This window comes from Archocentrus centrarchus, chromosome 24, assembly GCF_007364275.1.
Source record: "Archocentrus centrarchus isolate MPI-CPG fArcCen1 chromosome 24, fArcCen1, whole genome shotgun sequence".
Taxonomy (NCBI): Eukaryota; Metazoa; Chordata; class Actinopteri; order Cichliformes; family Cichlidae; genus Archocentrus; species Archocentrus centrarchus.
The window spans coordinates 29,629,708-29,649,751 of NC_044369.1; the positions used below are offsets into that span (position 1 = coordinate 29,629,708).

The window sequence follows — 20,044 nt, forward strand, 5'->3', positions numbered from 1 at the left end:
ATATTGATACCACAAATCCAAGAACACTCTAGAAGTGAATAAGATTTCCAGAACAACCTAAAAAGAAGTTAGTCTGTCCACATTTGATTGTCAGGGTGTGGGTGGAGGGCTGGAGCCTATCCCAGCAGGCACAGGCAGGTTCACCCTGGACAGGTCACCAATGTGTCACAGGGCTGACAGACAGACATGAGTTACAGGAACAAATCCATTTAAAATGACTGCCAGCTCACTACAACTACATGTTTGTGTGCTTCTGTTCTTACATCCATCTTCTCAGGATGCTGCACTGAATTTGTGAGTCTTCTTTAGACAGACCTCACAAGAGGCTGATGTGCTCAGTCCAGTAATCTGAAGAGATCTTTGCACAGGGATTAATCCAGTACATCTCACCACCTTCATTTAAGTCCTGAAGTGCACCCTCTGAACCACTGTTCCCACACCTGAATAAAAAAAAATATATATATTGACATGTACAGCTACCAGATTTACCTAACCATAAAAATGCTGGTGTTAAGACAGAGACACAACAAAGAGAAGTGGGAAAAGTCCAATTCAGCACAGACACACAGACAGAGATGAACTCTGGGTTTGTTTAAAGCTGAGGACAGTGAATCAGATATTGAATATGGATGCACTGAAGCTAATTCAGATATTCATTTGGAATCTGTGGCTGAAAATAATCATTTTACATAACTAGTAAGCAGGGGCGCAGCTATATACTTTCTGAGGTGTATGCGGACACATTTTTAGGCAGATAAAACATCAGTCAGCACTTTTTACAGTGACATTTAAGCTGCCTGACTCCCCAAAAATGACCAAAGGAAAAGTGGAAAACAGGGATTTTCCAAACAGGTGGGAGGCAAAAGATCTGAACGCTGACATCGGAGGTGAACCATCTGTCTCTTTTCCTCACTTGCGCTGCGGGGAATAGAGCGGATTGGTGGGACAGATACGGAGAAGATGAAGAGGGAGACCTGCACAGGTGAGCTGACAGAGCATCACTGCGTCACACGCGGTAGATTAGATGTTCACTTTGTATTACTCATTTGATTTTGTCTTAATTCATTAATGGCTTTGTGTTGATACCAAATGGTATGAAAGGGGGGAAATGCAGGGATATTTTTTCAACACTTTCATTTATTATCTATACTTTCCTTACTGTCACCAGAGGCCCATTCAGTATTTTGTACTGTATGCTGGGTGGGTCTTTCCCACTGGTAGCAGCCTTACACTTTGCGTCATATACTGGACGGGACTTTCCCCGCCCATAGCAGTGGGACGTCTATCATTCCATACTATGTACTGTGAGGGCCACTCTTCCACTGCCACGGGACTCATCCAGTATCTCAGTACTTTACTTTCCCCATGGCTAATTACTGGCCCTGTTCCTAGGGGCCTCTGATGAGTCAGTGCTACTTTCATCTATTATCATTACATATATGGGAATATATCCACTCTGATTGTTCACCTATGTTATTTGTATTGTCACTATTTTACTTTTATTACTTGAGACTATTTTATATTCTGTAGGGCCTTCATACTGGTGCATGGAGTCATTATTCTCATGTTTTAGATACCATGCGTCACTTTTATGGCCTGCGCAAAGTAAGAGAAAGCCCCCCCCACACACACACACACACCAGTGTATAGAGTGCTTTATATTCTCTGGGTCACTGGGGTGAGGGTGAGACCTGTTAGATCTTAGGTGTGTGTTTGAGGCTTTTGGAGAGTTGCCAGAGTGAGCGCTGCTCCTCATGACACCTGTAACTCTATGTTGTGCTTCAGCAGTGTTTTATGACAGGTACATTCCTAAAATGGAGTTCCATAGGCCCCCACCCTCATGCTCTTCTGGCCAGGAGGGGGTAGAGATAAGACTCGGCTAAGTGGAGTGGTACTAATGATGTTATCCTAGCAGATGTTTGAGTAGAAATGTTCATCATTTGTGACATCTGTCTGAACTGTCATAAACCAAAAGGTACCCCTGTGATGTGTGCACCTTGAACATGTGACTTTGGAGTGGGTGTAATATAGCCAAAAGACAATTGGTTGGGATTCAAGTTTCATGGGCTGAGACTTTATGTATATTAAAGGCAAGTCAACGGTAAGTGGGCAGTTATCATGTTTAAGATATAAAATGTTTGCTGCTCTTTATCTCATTCACCTCTCTCTGTGTGCTCTTCTCTTTCCTGTCCTCTCTTTTTTCCTGTTTCTGCTTCTTTCTCTGTCTCTGTGTTTCCCTCTTCTTTCTTCTTCTTCTGTCTCTGTGTGTATCTCAGGCTCAACTATGTTACTGTCTGTGTTTTGGTTTTTGTCTGTGTTGTGTGTAACTAATGTGTCTAATAAACAGCCTTCACCTGAACCTGCTCGTCCCAGTGAGTTTTTGGATATTTTGGGTTTAATTGGGTTTGAATCTTCGGCCAAAAGGAACATGGAGACCCTAAGAAAATGTCAGCGACAGCTCCCTGGCCAATCAATGGCATGCTGTTCTTCCTCGTCATATTTTCGGATGGCTTGAAACCCCGGCTGAGTAAGTACTAAAAAAGTACCAGGTACTAATGGAAACACTTTGAAAAAGTGCCGAGTCGAGTCGCGCCACACTGAGTAGATACTAATGGAAATGTGGCTTAAAATACCTGGTCAGTGTCAGTGTGGAAATCTAGATGGTTTTCCACAGTTTGAGTTCTTTTAATCAACTCATTTAAAGTTTGGATGAACACTGTCTTGAGTGATTCACATGAAGGTCAGTTTTATGTCAAGATTTGTGTTCATTGTTATTTTGTGTTAAAGGTTTAGTGTATATGTTTGTGTTTGTGATCTTGGATTCACACCAGATCACGTTGTGGTTGATTTTAGGAAAGTGTCGACTGAGGAACGGTTCCCTCGCTGAGCGAAAATGTTTCTGAATAAAAGGGAAGTTCAGAAAGTGACCTCTGCTGATTAACTCAAGATCTCAGATTGATTTCACTGAAAATACAAAAAAACAGGATGTGAGACAGGGAACTAATCCTCTAAAAAACACTTGTTAAAATGATGAGTGGGTATTTTCATACAGCCTGTGGCTGGATGGGTGAAAGGAGGAGGAGATATAAATCTTTATGTCTGATACTTTCCTCTTGCCACCTGAAACTTCAGAGGCAGAGCAGTAGCAGTTTCCTTCTTTATTCATTTATTTGTCATCATTATTAGATTTGAAATCTGAGTCTGATTAGTGGCTTTAAAAGATGCAGTTTGATTTTTATCAGGTTATTCTGACATGAGATTAACACAGCTTCTGTCATGGCTCAGCCAGTTAAGGACTCCAAAACGCGGACTTGAAGACCAAGGATAACAGGTTTATTTACAACACAATACTGAGGATAAATCAGCAGGATTTCCATAGGAAGGTTTGCAGCGGTTATGGATTTCCACAGACTGACAGGGTCCAAAAGCTCCCAAACAAAAAGACTTCAGCTGAGCCTCTCACCACTCCTCACTCAGGGACGCAGGTGAGGTCTGTGTGGAGAGAAACATACAGGTGAACAGATGTACTGTGAAGGTAAGTGGGGAAACAGGGAATGAACCAAGATCACTAACATGCATACTAGACAATCCAGCTTCAACTGATGGCCATAGCTCTGCATAAATACCGGCTAGATGAGCAGATCATCAACAGGTGTGCTGCAGCGGCCAAGCGGCGACTCAGAAGGACACACACACACACACACACACACACACTGAGGAGAGACAAAGTCACAGGCGTCTGGAAGGCAGACTGTGACAGCTTCATTTATAAGCTGAATATCTATTTTAATGGATGAAGGTTATCATTGTTAAATATATCAATAATATACTGTATACATTCAATTGTACCACTTGGCTCTATCGTGGACACTTTTGGCCAATTAAAACACATTAAAACTACATTTTTTAAAATTCGTTGTTACATTCAACATAAAATCACACATTTTGGGCACAACTGCCAAACTCAAGACATGGACTTTGTTATTTTTAACAGTTTCTACCAGATTTATCCATTTTTGGCCAAGCAGGCAATTTTATGTAATATTCTTACTTTCCAATGGGGGCATATGATGGCTTACTGCACTCCAGTGGAGCAAATAAATCACAAAATTTTGACAAAGGTGTGATGTCACATAATTGTTTGTTTGCGTGTGTGTGTGTGTGTGTGTGTGTGTGTGTGTGCATGAAAATAATTATGTCTTTATGTGAAATTCTAGCACAGATATGTGTTTGAAAGACAGACTGAAATAGATTATGACCTCCAAGTTACCAGCTATTGAGCTTTGAGTTTTCCAAGTAAACTTGGCTTTGATGCACATGTTGAAAGCACAGAGCAGAGTCGGCTTTTCCCTGCGACACAGTGAAGCATCTTAATACGTGGGTGCAGCTTCAGCGACGGGACCGCGTGATTACATGTCTGATTGTCCAAAAAACAAAGAAAAATCAAAGCAGGTCTCCACTGCTGTGTTTGCAGCTGCGCTTTTTGCTGAGAGGCTGGACACACCGCGCAGTTTATGCAGCGTTTTTTCTGACTGTGAAGCGCAGAAATTCACATCACAGTCGGAAAAAGGTCTTTACCTTGCCATGTAACTGCCATATTTTTTTTTGTCATTGCTTGCAAGGAATAAAGTTCTAAGACACTCCACAACTCCAGAGTTTGATTCACACAATTACCTATTAAAAATATACATTTTCATAAGGTTCAGGCATTTCCCATAACTACACAAGTAACTGGACTGTAGTCATTGTTTATTTGTTTTGTTTTTTTTATTCCAGTTATTACTGCACTATTATAAATGAAACAGATTATATAAACACAACTTAGTTTTGTTAATAAAATCTGAAATGTTCCCTCATGCAGTTTAATCTAATTCAACAATGTCAGTTCACAACAACAGTTATATGGCTATATAACTGTTGTTGTGAATATTGTAGAACAACCCCAACAATCATATGATCCCCTCTGAGCAAGCGCATGGCAACAGTGGGGAGGAAAAACTCCCTTTTAATAGGAAGAGACCTCCGGCAGAACCAGACTCAGGGTGGGGCAGCCATCTGCCTAGACCGGTTGGGGGTAAAATAAATATACATGTATATTTATTTTACACAGTAGATATTGACATTGTTGTAAATAAATCATTTAAATCGGGGGGAGGTGGAATTTCTTTTTGGAAATGGGTGGAAAGCATGCAGGTTTTGGCTGTTGTTTGTTGTCGCAAAGGAGAGGGAGGGTGGTGACTGGTTTGGCATTGCCAGGTAAATCTTTTATTGCAGGCGTTTTCCTGGCTTCTGCCTAAATTCCCGCTTTTATTTGCCGTGTTCCTCATACTGGACTAAATTAATCTGGCCAGTATCAATTTTGGGCAGACAATCTTGTGGCTTTGGACACTTTGTCTGAAAGGAGGCCGTTCCTTCCCACATTAGTGTCTAAAATGGGAAGATTTTTTACGTGCAGCTTTGAGCTCTTAGGACAGATCACGATTTTGGCGTGTGTTCTTGGCGGCAGACTGTTGCCGAGACACCTCTGCCTTTAAAAATCACATAGGGATCCAGTCGCAATCAGGGAATAGCTCTTTTCTTTCCTCCTCTGCTGCTAGAAGACACTGTTCCCATTCATATCTCAGCCTTTCCCTCTCTTCATGAGCCTTTCTTTTAATTTCTTTCATTTGGCGAGGTTTCCCTCTATTCAAGGCTATCCTCGCCTCTATGTCTGTCAAAGCTAGAAGATAGCGACGCCTTTGACTTTCCAGTCTCTTTTCCATTTCTGCCTGCTTTTCTTTCAGTTCATTTTCCAGTCTTATTCGTTCCCTCTCTTCATTAGCTTTTCTCTCAGATTGTGCTTTTATTTGGCGAAGTCTCTCTCTATCTATGGCTATCCTCGCCTGTCTGTCAGCCCCAGCTAGAAGATGGTGACGCCTTTGACTTTCCAGTCTCTTTTCCCTTTGTGCCTGCTTTTCTTTCAGTTCATTTTCAAGTCTTATTCGTTCCATCTCTTCTCTAGCCATTCTCTCAGTCATTCTCTGACGAGCGATCTCCCATTTTACTTTTCGGGCTTTATCCAAAAGAGGGATCGTGTCATAAGACTTTTGCTCTTTTCTTTCCTCCTCTTCTGCTAGAAGACGCTGATGCCATTTATATCTCAGCCTTTCCCTCTCTTCATTATCCTTTCTCTCAGATTCTGCTTTCATTTGGCGAAGTCTCTCTATATCCATGGATATCCTCGCCTGTCTGTCAGCCCCAGCAAGAAGATGGTGACTCCTTTGACTTTCCAGTCTCTTTTCCCTTTCTGCCTGCTTTTCTTGCAGTTTATTTTCCAGTCTTATTCCTTCCATCTCTTCATTAGCCATTCTCTCAGTCATTCTCTGATGAGCGATCTCCCATTTTACTTTTGGGGCTTTATCCCAAAGAGGGATCGTGTCATAAGACTTTTGCTCTTTTCTTTCCTCCTCTTCTGCTAGAAGACACTGACGCCATTCATATCTCAGCCTTTTGATCTCTTCATTAGCCTTTCTTTCAATTTCTGCTTTGATTTGGCGAGGTTTCCCTCTATTCAAGGCTATCTTCGCCTTTATGTCTGTCTCAGCTAGAAGATAGCGACGCCTTTGACTTTCCAGTCTCTTTTCCCTTTCTGCCTGCTTTTCTTTCAGTTCATTTTCCAGTCTTATTCGTGCCCTCTCTTCATGAGCTTTTCTCTCAGATGCTGCTTTTATGTGGCGAAGTCTCTCTATATCCATGGATATCCTCGCCTGTCTGTCAGCCCCAGCTAGAAGATGGTGACGCCTTTGACTTTCCAGTCTCTTTTCCCTTTGTGCCTGCTTTTCTTTCAGTTCATTTTCAAGTATTATTTGTTCCATCTCTTCATTAGCTTTTCTCTCAGTCATTCTCTGACGAGAGATCTCCCATTTTACGTTTCGGGCTTTATCCAACTGATGAATCCAGCCAGAGTTTTGCTCTTTTCTTTCCTTCTCTTTTTGAATCCTGGTAATATGTTTTGTTGTGTTTTGTTGACCACTTGGCATTTTGATAAAACAGTTGCTTCTAAGACAAAGCGGTTTGTTTAAATTAAATGCTTCTAAAATGTCTGTAGAGGGTTTGTGTTTCGTTCACCGAGTTGTGTGCCTATATATACAGACTCGCATGTGACGTCATTTATTTTGATGCCTTAATGTTGTTAAGGTCCTTTGATTTCCGAGCATTCTAAAGGCCCCGCCCCGAGCACGAAATGTGCGAAGGACCTATTGTAATCCGCCCTTTTGGCAGAGTTCGGTGGCGTGTTTCCAGTTTAGTTTAGCAGTATAAATAAAGACGCGCTAAAATGGAGTTCATTACATCACATAATCTTCCACGGATTTGTTTTGGCGACAGAACGATCAAGAGCCGTAAAGGGTTACAAACTCTTTTACGAGGGCTACATCTCCAGTTACGAGGGTGAGTAGTAATTTATTCATTAGCTGCTTGCTAGCTAGCTAGCGATAATCACCTAATCAGCATTAATCACTGCATCAGCTCACTTGACTAAGTGACTAATACCAACACGCTGTTTAAAATTTTCGTCTCTGTTTTAAGAGCTGTTATACTGCTTAGTATTTAGTTTGTTTATTTTAAGCTTTAAGTTGGACACAAGAAAGAACTGAGTTTCGTCCTTTTACACACAGTTTCATATACGGTCCGGAGGGATTAACAGTAAGGGCTAGGTGTCATCGGTCGATGAGAAAAAATGACGAGCCCCACGCAGTGCAGGTCTTTTAGATAGGAAGGTTCATCAAAAGCAAGACAAAATAATATTAAAATAGCAGTTAGCATTAGCTTGCTAATTAGCATTAGCTTGCTAACTAGCATTAGCTTGCTAATGAAGAGGAGCACTGGCCAGCTGTTGTCATCAGAATGCGATCTACCACTGAGCCCAATGTGCATGCGTGATCTAGCTACGGTAGTGCGCGCGCTCGATCTGGGAAAAACGACACTTTAACACGAGTGGATCGCTGACAAGTTTTTCCACGCCCCCACTGCTCCGTGCTGTGAGTGTGCATGTGTGTGAATGTCAGGCAAAAAGCGGGATCTGATGGCTGTCATTGGGTCATACAGTATCTGATGGGTGACATAAAGCCATCAGACACCGTTTCCCCCACAATAAACTGGGGGAACGGTTCCCATAATTTCTTTATATTCACCTTAAACAAACATTATATTAGCAAGTTTCTTATATTCACCGTAGAAACAAACAGCAGTCTCTTTATACTTCACACTGCTGGCTTACTTGTGGATACTTAAGAGTAGAATGGGAGGCAGAGCCTTCAGCTTTCAGGCCCCTCTTCTGTGGAACCAGGATTGGATTCAGGAGACAGACACCCTCTCTATTTTTAAGATTAGGCTTAAAACTTTTCTTTATGATCAAGCTTATAGTTAGGGCTGGATCAGGTGACCCTGAACCATCCCTTAGTTATGCTGCTATAGGCCTAGGCTGCTGGGGGTTCCCATAATGCACTGTTTCTTTTCATTCACCTTATTTACTCTTGTTTATACTTCACTCTGCATTTAATCATTAATTATTATTAATCTCTGGCTCTCTTCCACAGCATGTCTTTTTTTCTCTCCCCTCAGCCCAACCGGCCACAGTAGCTGACTGCCCCTCCCTGAGCCTGGTTCTGCTGGAGGTTTCTTCCTGTTAAAAGGGAGTTTTTCCTTCCCACTGTCACCAAATGCTGCTCATAGGGGGTCGTTTTGATGTTGGGTTTTCTCTGTATTATTGTAGGGTCTTAACCTACAATACAAAGCGCCTTGAGGCAACTGTTTGTTGTGATTTTGAGCTATATAAATAAAATTGAATCGAATTGATCAAAATCTGGCTGCCTTTAATCCTCCGTGACAAACCTGAGGATCCATGAAACCTGCCAGCACCTGAGAATGAGCTGAAACTTACAGTGTATTACATTCCCATCATGGAGAAGCTTCCAGACTCTGGGAATCCTGTCAGTGAGCAGGGACTCATTCACTGTCCTCAGCTTTAAACAAACCCAGTCTCCATCTCAGGTTTTGACTCAGCCTGCTTTGGAGTCACTAATCTAGAAGCATCAGGCTACTTACTTTCAACACCATCTTTTTGTTACTGATTCATTAATATGTTTTACATTGTTGTTGTTTATCAGTGAAGGGAGCAGATTTGAGAACAGCAAAAAGAACCACTAAATCATCTTTTTTTTTTTCTTTTTTTTGTGGAAAAGGAGGTTCATCTTTAATACTTCAGGCTATATCAGCTACCAGTTTGTAAACCTGTTTTGTGCTGCAGCAACAATCAAACATGTCCGGTTCATACATCATTGTAGTTTGTGTCTTTGCTCTTTCAGAACTGAATTGGAAATCCAAAGGTGCTGCAAAGCTTCTTCTCCAACCCTCAAAGCCAGACTTCACCTATGAGAGCTGACAGCATGCAATCTTTTTCTCAGTGACATTCTCAGAAATAAAGGTGAGCAATAATACTTAATGTGTGCTTTTTGATTATCATGTTTAAAGGTTTGTCATTGCTCACAGTGGCCTTGTATTCATTAGGCATTTCCAGAATAGTATCCAGCAGTTTCTTGTGAGCTGAGCTGAATCATTTTTCTTTTAATACATGTGTAACATTCACTTGAGTATTACTTGTTATACATAACTGTGGCTGTTCATCCCCATAAAACTGCGTGGTGCAAGTAAAATGACCAAATCCTCTTTTGTCGCAGACGGCCTTCAGAAGAAGTCGAAGAAGAAATATTTGAGGCCACCAACTGAAATGGTATTTTTACCTGTTATCATGAGACATTTGGAGTAACAGTTCTCAGTTTTTGTTGTGCTTAATGCTTTCAGTCCAAGATTTCTGCTGTTGATATTTAACACAAAGAGAAAAGTTAAACAGCTTTTACAAGTTTGATATTCTGATCATTACTCTGTAGATGAGGTGCTGAGATTTCATTTCAAAGGTCCTGGTGAGCCATTTGCACTAGCCAGTGACAGTTTAATCAGAACATATTTGTAATTGAGATCCCAGATTTGGAAGAGATGTTTTGTGTTCTCCGTGCTTCAGGTTCACAGCAGATGGAAGGAAACTCAAACAGCCACTAATGTAGCCGTTGTGCTGACTGTAGACTGAGGGATCTCTTCAAATTGTTGTATTCCTCCTCTTCCTCGTCACCCACTGCTTCAGATCTCGCTGACACCATCAGACTGCAGCAGTTATGTTATTTAGCCATGAAACATGTCGTCACCCTCCCAAAATTATGGTCTACTTTATTTTTTCAGGCTTTTCAGAAAACACAAAAAACTGAACCGGATGTTGAAAATTTAATTTAGACAAAAATAAAATTTAAAAAATGTCTTTGACCATTTTTTAGGAGGGTGACGATATATAACCTTGTTCAGCCTGTTTAGGAATGCACTGAGATCAATAACCTAATTTCCAACGCAGATCTGGAGAAACAGCAAAAACCAACGGGACCCTACACAGCCACAGATGATGCTCCTGAGCTAGATGTTTTAAACCATAAACACCAACTTAAGAAACTTGCTAAGCCTGACAGGTCCAACGTAACCCCAGATACAGCCCAGCCACAAGGTGAACCAAATCTTTCAGATAATGACAACAGAGAACCAAATGCACCTCCCTCCTAAACTCACCAGCCTGCACCAACCTGACATTTCTCCTCCCTGAGTTAAACAGATGAATGGAAGTTAAGTGGTTACAAACATAAAAATCACTGGTCCACAGACAGGAGCAGTGAGCTGAAATCAACAGTTGAGGCTGTATTGAAATACTATATATCATTTCATTATGTGTCCTGACTGGTTTCACCTCAGATGGCCTTTCTCTTTTTGGTAGATTTCTCCCACCTCTGTTTTGATGCCAAGAAGAAGAAGAAGAAGCTGCTTCAGAGAGTGGTGCTTCATGTCTCAGTGCACCGGCTGCCTGTCACACTCACACAGCAACATGTGTTTTCACTGCCACAATCAAAACATTGAACAAAATCTGTGTTGTTTGGAAACGTGTCACATTACTGCATGCTAAGGTGTGTGATTAAAGAAAAAATTGAGTTCTATTTTTCTGGTTTGATGATATCCCAAGATTTTTGGTTACACATTTATTTCTCATAAGGAAATTTTTTTTTTCCATATTTCTGTCTCTTGCTCTTGACAGTCACGGCTCTGTCTGGTCTCTGACAGAGCTCCTTAAAAATATTATTAGAAAGTACCTATTCATTTTACTTTCAAACAGCTTTATGTGAATGTTATCTTTTCATTTATTATTTTTAATCTATTAATCACAGTGTACAGTAGAGACCTTTTACTGTCCAAATGATGAGACTGGGCTGCTTGTCTGTGATTTGGAAGTTTGTGTCTGTTTGTGACTGCAGAGGTTAAAGCTGTGATCCAGTCTCAGCCTGGATCCACTGTTTGATTTGACTGGAGTTGCTAAACCAATTGTCAGACTCTGATTAGATACACAATGTGAAGTTCACAACTCTCTAAACAAATAAAATTCTAACGACAAACATGAATAGTTGTACTTATTTCAGAGACATGAATGTTTACAAACATAATATTTATTTTAAGGATATTTAAATCATTTTGTAGGCTGAAATTGTAATGGTGGACCTGAGATGGTCCAGAGAAAGTAAACGCATGTTCACTGGAATAATATTCAGGTGATGGCTGTGAAATGTCAACAGACTGAGACACAGATGTGAAATGACGTCACCTCATTAACTGCTAGCTACATCGTATCATTCATGATCATCTATGTAAACAATGTTTAAAGATGCCGCCGCAGCTCTGCAGCTGTAATTGTTTCAAATCATATATTTTTGTTCGTTTGAACTCTGAGGATGTTTTTAAAACGGTCTTAAAAGGCTGTTGCTATGGCGGTTGTCATGGACGCCTCAGTAGCCTTTTGGGCTAACCTGGCGCGTCCGGTTCCTGCTGCTAGCTGTCTGCCGCAGGACCTTTTGTAGCCACTGATGACACACACACTAATGTGGACGTCACTGTGTGACTTCACTAAAACTTCTAAGGTATTGTTTATAAAATGGAAAATCTGATGATGGAGACTGGGGGCTCTGCACATGACGTTTCACAATCCTGAATGACTCGCTGTAGAGTCATAATTCATCAGAGCAAAGTTTAGACTGCACAGTGAGCGCAGCGCACTGTCATTGTGTCAGCTTTGAGCCTGCTGCCTTCAAGGGTCATACAACACAGATCAAAATGAAACAGAAATTTAAATAAACAGAAATCAGAAAACTTAAAGTCTGATTTCTGTTTATTTAAATTTGATTCACAATCAGTTCCAAAGCAGAGAAAACCAACAAAGATCACAAAATAAATCAGGAAATGAGTTCAACATTAAAAAAATCTCATACATGCACAAAACCATGCTGTACAGGTACAATATGGTAAGTGTTCACAGTCAAAGGCTGGACTACTAAAAGCTTTTATAAAGTCACTGAGTCATCAGTGGTTAAAATGAGTGTTTTATTATGTGCAGTGAGTGTGGCCTGTAAAAATGGAATAACACAAACTGAGTTTGGTGAATTTTGTTTGTAACAAATGACGACAAAAGAATTAATGACAAAAGACACAAACATGCTCATAACATTCATTAATAATCAGGAAGCAGCAAAACAGTCGTGGTCGGACTTTTACAGTCGTAGCTGCTCTCGCTGTCATCTTCATAAATCGCTGTGATCGACACGTGACATCAGTCCCTTCTCTCTGAAGACCCCCTTGAAACGTTACCTTTGACCTTGAGGGGAGTAAAGGAAGCAGAGGTTCAGGCCTGTTACCACGTGGTTACTAAAATGAGTGCAGGCAGCAGCCAGGCAGTTAGAAAGTAGATGTTTCGAGTGACTGCTGTATGGCTACTATAGTTACTATACTTATCAATACTACATTTATTAAAGCACATAGACCGACAGAGAACAGATGCTGATTGGTGCAGGAACACGCTCACCTGTGGAGCCCACTGAAGCTGCTGTTTCCTCTTGTTTCTGTCTCAGTCTGCTGTTGAAGCTGGAGCCTGTTTGGACAGTCTGATGCTGAGATCCTGCCCATCTGAGTCTGAAAACACACAGCAGTGATTAGTTTGTATTATGGCCAAAGTTGGATCTTCATTTTTGTCCTTCTTGTGAGGCTAAAACGGCTCAGACTGTCTCTCTCTGACAGGATCTCATTTGAAAGTGGTGACAGGGTTATCCACTGACCCACATCTCTTTACCTGGATGTTTTCTCTTAAGCTGCAGGCAGACCGCCCTCTGCCTTGATTCACTTCTAACTCTACAGACCAGATGGCCTCTGAGGTCACAGTCAGCATCTGTAGCAGGAAACAGGAAGTTCAGCTCAGATTTTTCCATCTTTTTCTCCATGTTTATATGAACACTCCTTCTAAGATGGGCAGCAGGTAATAATATTAAAGATTTACACACTTATTAGACAACAGTAACAGGGATTGCTTGGTTAGTGTGTTATTCAACGATTCAGATGTTAGCAGCCTGTAAGTGCTGTGCTTCACCTGCAGTGCAGAAGAACATCAGTCAGCAAGTCCAGACAGTGAGATGGAGTCATCTCCTCTGTGACTCCTGCAGTTCTTCAGGGGAAGGACCACAGTCTCTCCATGCTGTCACCATCTGTGAGCCCAAACCCCTCAAACTGTCTGCTGCTCTGCTTCCTCTGGGATTAAAGCTCTTTGGAGAAAATCACATGCAGAGGTGAAGAACATTATATTACTAAACATTAGAGCTCAACTTTAGATAACTTTAGATCTTCATTCCAACAGTAGAACAAACAGACAGGAGATCAGAGGACAGGTGGCAGCATTTCATCATCATGGACAGTGAGATGTTGGGTGGTGTAGCAGCTCCTGATTCTGAATGAATACAGTATGATATCATTTTCTTTCAGGCCCCTCTTCTGTGGAACCAGCTGCCAGTCTGGATTCAGGAGACAGACACCCTCTCTGTTTTTAAGATTAGGCTTAAAACTTTCCTTTTGGATAAAGCTTATAGTTGGGGGTGGATCAGGTGACCCTGAACACGCCCACCCCCCCTTGTTACACTACTATAGGCCTAGGGTGTTGGGAACGTCCCCTGATGCACTGAGCTTTTTTCTCCACGTCCCACTTTTCACTCATCATGTGTCTGTACCCACAGCTACCAGCATTAACTGTGTTTGTTTTTCTACAGATTGCTCAAGCAGTAACTCATAATATTTTCCAAGAATTGTCTCAACCGTAACAAGCTTATGATACTTTGAATATTAAAAATAGTAATGCTCTCACTAAGCTATGAACCTAATTACCCATATTCATGACTTATGTAAGGGTGATGCTACAGATGTTAGAAGGATAAAACCTTTTGTAGACGTTTATGCCATTCCAAGTAGTTTTTATATGGGAACATTCAATTACGATTATTACTCTATCAATTATTATTGTGGAACTGTGGCCAAAGTCACATTAGTCAGCACTCGTTACTGTGTTCTACAACCATGACTAACCTGAGCAGGCTTGGAGCTAAAAGGACAGGACTGCAGGGATTCCTTCTTCCTGAGCTTTGCTTCCAACAAGACCAAAGGAGGCAGCCCGGGTCACCATCATATCACCGTCCACCTGAGAAAGAAACATGTGCAGTAATACGGGCTTTGTGGTCTGAGCCTGCAAAAAGACCGAGGTCAGAAAAGCCCAGAGAACACAGATACACAGGCTCCAACATTCACACTCCAATATTAATTCTTCATAAAAGAAGAGCACCAGGTTGACACAATTATACTATTACTAGATATCACATTACTGTGTATGAATGAATAATAAACAAGGAACAAACTTTGGAGATGCTGAGCATCAAACTGCAGACCAGCATCTACTAAACATCTTTGTTGAAGGAGCCCATCAGGGATCTGTAGAGTGTGTTAGCCTGTGGTATAAGCAGCAGCCACTGAAATATCGCTGTTTTGTTTAATAAGATCCACCACATGAAAGTCAGGGTGGGAGGGTTTTAATGACCTCTGCAAACTGACCGACCTCTGCAGGTGTGAAGCGGTTTCTCCAGCACAGGGAGCAGCAACCCCCCCCAACAGAAATGTGACTCTCCAGTCACAGGCAAACAAAAAGCTCCAGCAGGTGGAGGCTGTGTGGGTCGTGCTGGATGTTGCTGATCAGAGCCTGTACATTAGCAGAGGGCTTCTGCTCCCACTGACCCACCTGGACAGTGACTGCAGAGCTGCTCTGGAAAACAGGAAACAGAAATAATATTTAAAAACCCAAACAGGATTTCTCTAAAGACCACTACGCCATCTTGAAATCAGTAATCAAAAATGCATCACAAATTTATAGAAAATCATTGATTCATTTTTTTAAAATTAAATATGAATACATGGATGGATTCTTTAACTTCTCAATATAATTTTTAGTGCAAAAGAACAAACTGACAGTGACTGGCATTCTCCATGTACACAGCACAGTTATGCTGGCCTTCATATAAATATAGGAATAATCTCAGGGAAGATGGCTCATGGTAGGAATTCTGTAAGTAAGATGGCTAGCTCTAATATTAATACCACAAATCCAAGAACACTCTAGAAGTGAATAAGATTTCCAGAACAACCTAAAAAGAAGTTAGTCTGTCCACATTTGATTGTCAGGGTGTGGGTGGAGGGCTGGAGCCTATCCCAGCAGGCACAGGCAGGTTCACCCTGGACAGGTCACCAATGTGTCACAGGGCTGACAGACAGACATGAGTTAGAGGAACAAATCCATTTAAAGTGACTGCCAGCTCACTACAACTACATGTTTGTGTGCTTCTCTTCTTACATCCATCTTCTCAGGATGCTGCACTGAATTTGTGAGTCTTCTTTAGACAGACCTCACAAGAGGCTGATGTGCTCAGTCCAGTAATCTGAAGAGATCTTTGCACAGGGATTAATCCAGTACATCTCACCACCTTCATTTAAGTCCTGAAGTGCACCCTCTGAACCACTGTTCCCACACCTGAATAAAAAAAAATATATATATTGACATGTACAGCTACCAGATTTACCTAACCATAAAAATACTGGTGTTAAGACAGAGACACAACAAAGAGAAGTGGGAAAAGTCCAATTCAGCACAGACACACAGACAGAGATGAACTCTGGGTTTGTTTAAAGCTGAGGACAGTGAATCAGATATTGAATATGGATGCACTGAAGCTAATTCAGATATTCATTTGGAATCTGTGGCTGAAAATAATCATTTTACATAACTAGTAAGCAGGGGCGCAGCTATATACTTTCTGAGGTGTATGCGGACACATTTTTAGGCAGATAAAACATCAGTCAGCACTTTTTACAGTGACATTTAAGCTGCCTGACTGCCCAAAAATGACCAAAGGAAAAGTGGAAAACAGGGATTTTCCAAACAGGTGGGAGGCAAAAGATCTGAACGCTGACATCGGAGGTGAACCATCTGTCTCTTTTCCTCACTTGCGCTGCGGGGAATAGAGCGGATTGGTGGGACAGATACGGAGAAGATGAAGAGGGAGACCTGCACAGGTGAGCTGACAGAGCATCACTGCGTCACACAGCAGGAAACGCTGCGCAGCAAAGTCCTGAAGACAGAACGCGTCATAAACAGCGAAACACAGACAGGGAACTTTATAAGAGGCAAAGCTTTAAATCACACCCCTCTTTTCTGGAGTAAATAGCTTCTGAATTTGGTGACGTGCCTTATTACACAGGTGCGATGAGCTGCCTGAGGAAATCTGTCAGTTCATAGAAAGTGAAGGAAACGGCACCAAACAATCGCACAAACCAAACCACAACAGTGTGATTACCACCAGATTGTGGTTATAGTGATCGTTCTGGTGGCTACAGCTGATGTAGGGAAAAAATAACAGCTGACATTCTCTGCACAGCCAGTAAAACCACACAGACAATGGAGGCGTGGAAAAAACTCATCAGCGATGATCCACTCGTGTTAAATCATGCCTGAAATTTTCATTTGATCTTCGTTTTTCTTCTTACTTCTCCTCATTCATGCTGGTTGTCATTTCGATTTCTGTAGCCGGGAAATCAAGTGCGCGAATGACCTTAGGGACATCAAACATGCACATTGTGAACTTTCCCTGCTGTGGTTGATTGTAAATTGCAGTGAAATAATTCAGGCGTAAGCAGCGATAAAAGCAGCTCCTGTTTGCTAAATGCAGAGACAGCAGAGCTCCGAAGGTGAAGCGGAGAAATCCTCAGCCCGACTAGAGGGCGTCTCAGACCGGCGCGGCACCTTGCGATCAACCGCTAGCTAGAACACCACACACACACACACACACACACACACACACACACACACACACACACACACACACACACACACACACACACACACACACACACACACACACACACTATTCCTTTCTTAAACTACATTTCCTGAACACAGTTGTGGTGTGTTTGTGTTACCGGTCTTGCTGCTTGATCGTTGTAGGACTGAAGGAGAGCCGGTGCTCATTTGGTCGGCACTCTAAGAAAAAAAAAAAGCCTGATTTACAAACACAAAATTCACTTCAGCTCTGTGCTTTACTGAGCTTGAGTCACTGAAGGCAGGTAGAGCATTACTGCACATCTGTGTCGCAGGCCAGAATGTGAATTGTTGTTTTCTGGTGATGTACCACTAGGGGGAGACAGAGACCACCTTTTAATCAATAGAACTTTCTGCACCCCCAAGCCTTCCTTTGTTACTACTTTGATAAAGACTGAGATAGAAGAGTGAAGAAAGAGTGCAGCTCGTAAACAGATTTTTGTCTCCACTGTAGCTCTGATGTATGTGTACATCTGCAGGCCATCCTTACCAAGAATTACTTCCCATCTGCTGTGCAGTGGTCACATGACTTCCTGTTTTGATGGATAACTTCAGCAAAAAATAATAATGGATTTTGACATGTAAAAGTGTATAATTAGATATGAGAAAGACAGAAGGGAATAGCTTTGGACTGAGAACTGGTCCTCACTGGATGAATGGAGCAGAAAGTTCCAACACAGCATTTTACAAAGGTTCATATTTACAGTGTTCCAGTGTTTGGAGGGACATCGTGTTCATGGTGGTAACATTCTGTAATGTGCAGTATAAAAAAAACCTCTTCATCCTCTTCATGTGACTAGCCTAAAACTGGTCATTGTTTTAGAATAGCCCTTCATTGAACTGGCTTTCTCCTTTTGCTGCTGCTGAAGCCGCTCTCTCTCCTGCCAGATCAACAAGGTACCAGGCCTCCTTCGCTCCTCCAGGGTGGGGCCGGATGGGGACAGGGGAGACGAGGAAGCTGAAGACGAAGGGCCCACCTCAATGTGGAGGCTGGATCTGGGAGTGAGATGACGAAAACACAAAAATGGATACAGAAAGGTTTTGTTGTCAAATTGTTTCCAAGCTCTGGAGCAAAGTTTAAGGACTTATTTATCTGTCTCTGCAGTTTCTTGAAATGAATGCCAGCTTCACAGCTGTATTTGAGACAAGCATTCTGGGATGGAAACTAAACTTGTGTGCATATCTTGGGGGAGGATTGGACATCTGATGCAAACATATAAGTAGACAATAATGGACAAGTTCTTATAAAGCACTTTTCTACTCTAGTTGAGCACTAAAAGCACTTCATATAACACGTTTGGATTCACCCATATTCATATAAGCACTGTTTTCTATATCAAACTGCTTTTTATCCAACACTCACACACATTCATACTCTGACGACTGCATTGGAGAGCAACTTGCCCAAGGATGCTTTGGCATGCAGACTGGAGCAGCCAGGAATTGAACCACCAACCTTCTGATTGGTAGATGACCTGCTCTACCAATAACCTGCTCTCCCGATGACCACCCCAGTGGCTGTTAGAGCAAATGAACTCTTACTCACATTTACATGCTGTTCTGTGGAGTTTATGTAACAGAACAAAGCAGGACAAGACAAGTTTGACAAAAATCTCACACACACACACACACACACACACACACACACACCCTCTTAAGGTTTACTCTGTTTATGTGTGCAGATCTCACTTATTTAAGGACTTATTTTTAGGCTTTTATTTTCCATCTATGCATTTTCTTCCACTTATCTGGGGTGACCCTACTAAGGCTTTTATTTTATGTCACATATTACAGCAGATGATCAGCTCAATCACAAACAAAAAAATGTCTAACAATGCGCAGGAAGTGTCATCTTGGAATCTCTTTTGCTTCCTAAAACATTTTGGAGAAGCATCCATCTCAATTGCTATCCTGACTTCCTTTGTGTGTGCATGTGTGTGTGTGTCTGTGTTGGGGGGGCAGGAGGAGGGGAGGTGAAGGAGCACAGGGGCGCCTAATCAGCCGCATCCCTCCGTTACTGATCATATCATATGCACAGCTGTTAAATACAGAAAATGCGATTAGAGAAATAATTTCCCCGTGTCGCTTTGGCGCCTATGAAGTATGTTTTGAAATTGCATTTTTCTTTTCAAACATGTTCATCATATACCACATATCATCTCTCAGTCTCCACTAGGTGACAGGGGAACGCCAGATAAAAACACTGAGGTCTGTGGGGACACATGCTCATCAGGTTTACCCATAGAAATCAAAAGAGGCTGTTCTATAATCAAACTATGCACGACTGATGTTTGTATTAAATGACTGATCACATGTGGGATCTTCAACTCACCTAGGGCTCTGACCAGGACCGTTGGCCTTCCAGATAGTCCATTTTGTCAGTAACAGCCAGCAGACTGTCACAGCTTCTAGAGCTTCAAGACTCCATAATGACTCTAACAAGGCTTTTGAATGTTTCCTGTTGTTTTTGTTGCAGAAACATTGAAAGAAATCCCTTTTGCTGTTGAAGCAGCTCATTTACTGGTGTGACAGTCACGCAGTCGTCCTCTGACTTAGATTTTACAGCTGTTTGCTGCAGTTTTGCAGCTCTGTTTGGACGCACAGTCACAGCTCGTGATGCTTCATGTTTCTAGGACAATGTCTCCATCCAGGACCTATAGACATTTTTCACAATATTCAAATTTGTTGAGACTA

General features: G+C 41.8%; 1 long non-coding RNA gene across 1 annotated transcript; it reads right to left on the reverse strand.

Moving 5' to 3' along the window:
- Positions 1-12,596: 12,596 nt before the first annotated feature.
- Positions 12,597-15,086, reverse strand: LOC115774811 (uncharacterized). The gene is made up of 5 exons (XR_004019211.1): positions 14,518-15,086; positions 13,535-13,706; positions 13,241-13,336; positions 12,977-13,083; positions 12,597-12,769 (listed from the first exon to the last, which is right to left on the reverse strand). It is a non-coding gene; the product is annotated as an uncharacterized LOC115774811 (long non-coding RNA).
- Between the last annotated feature and the right edge of the window lie 4,958 nt (positions 15,087-20,044).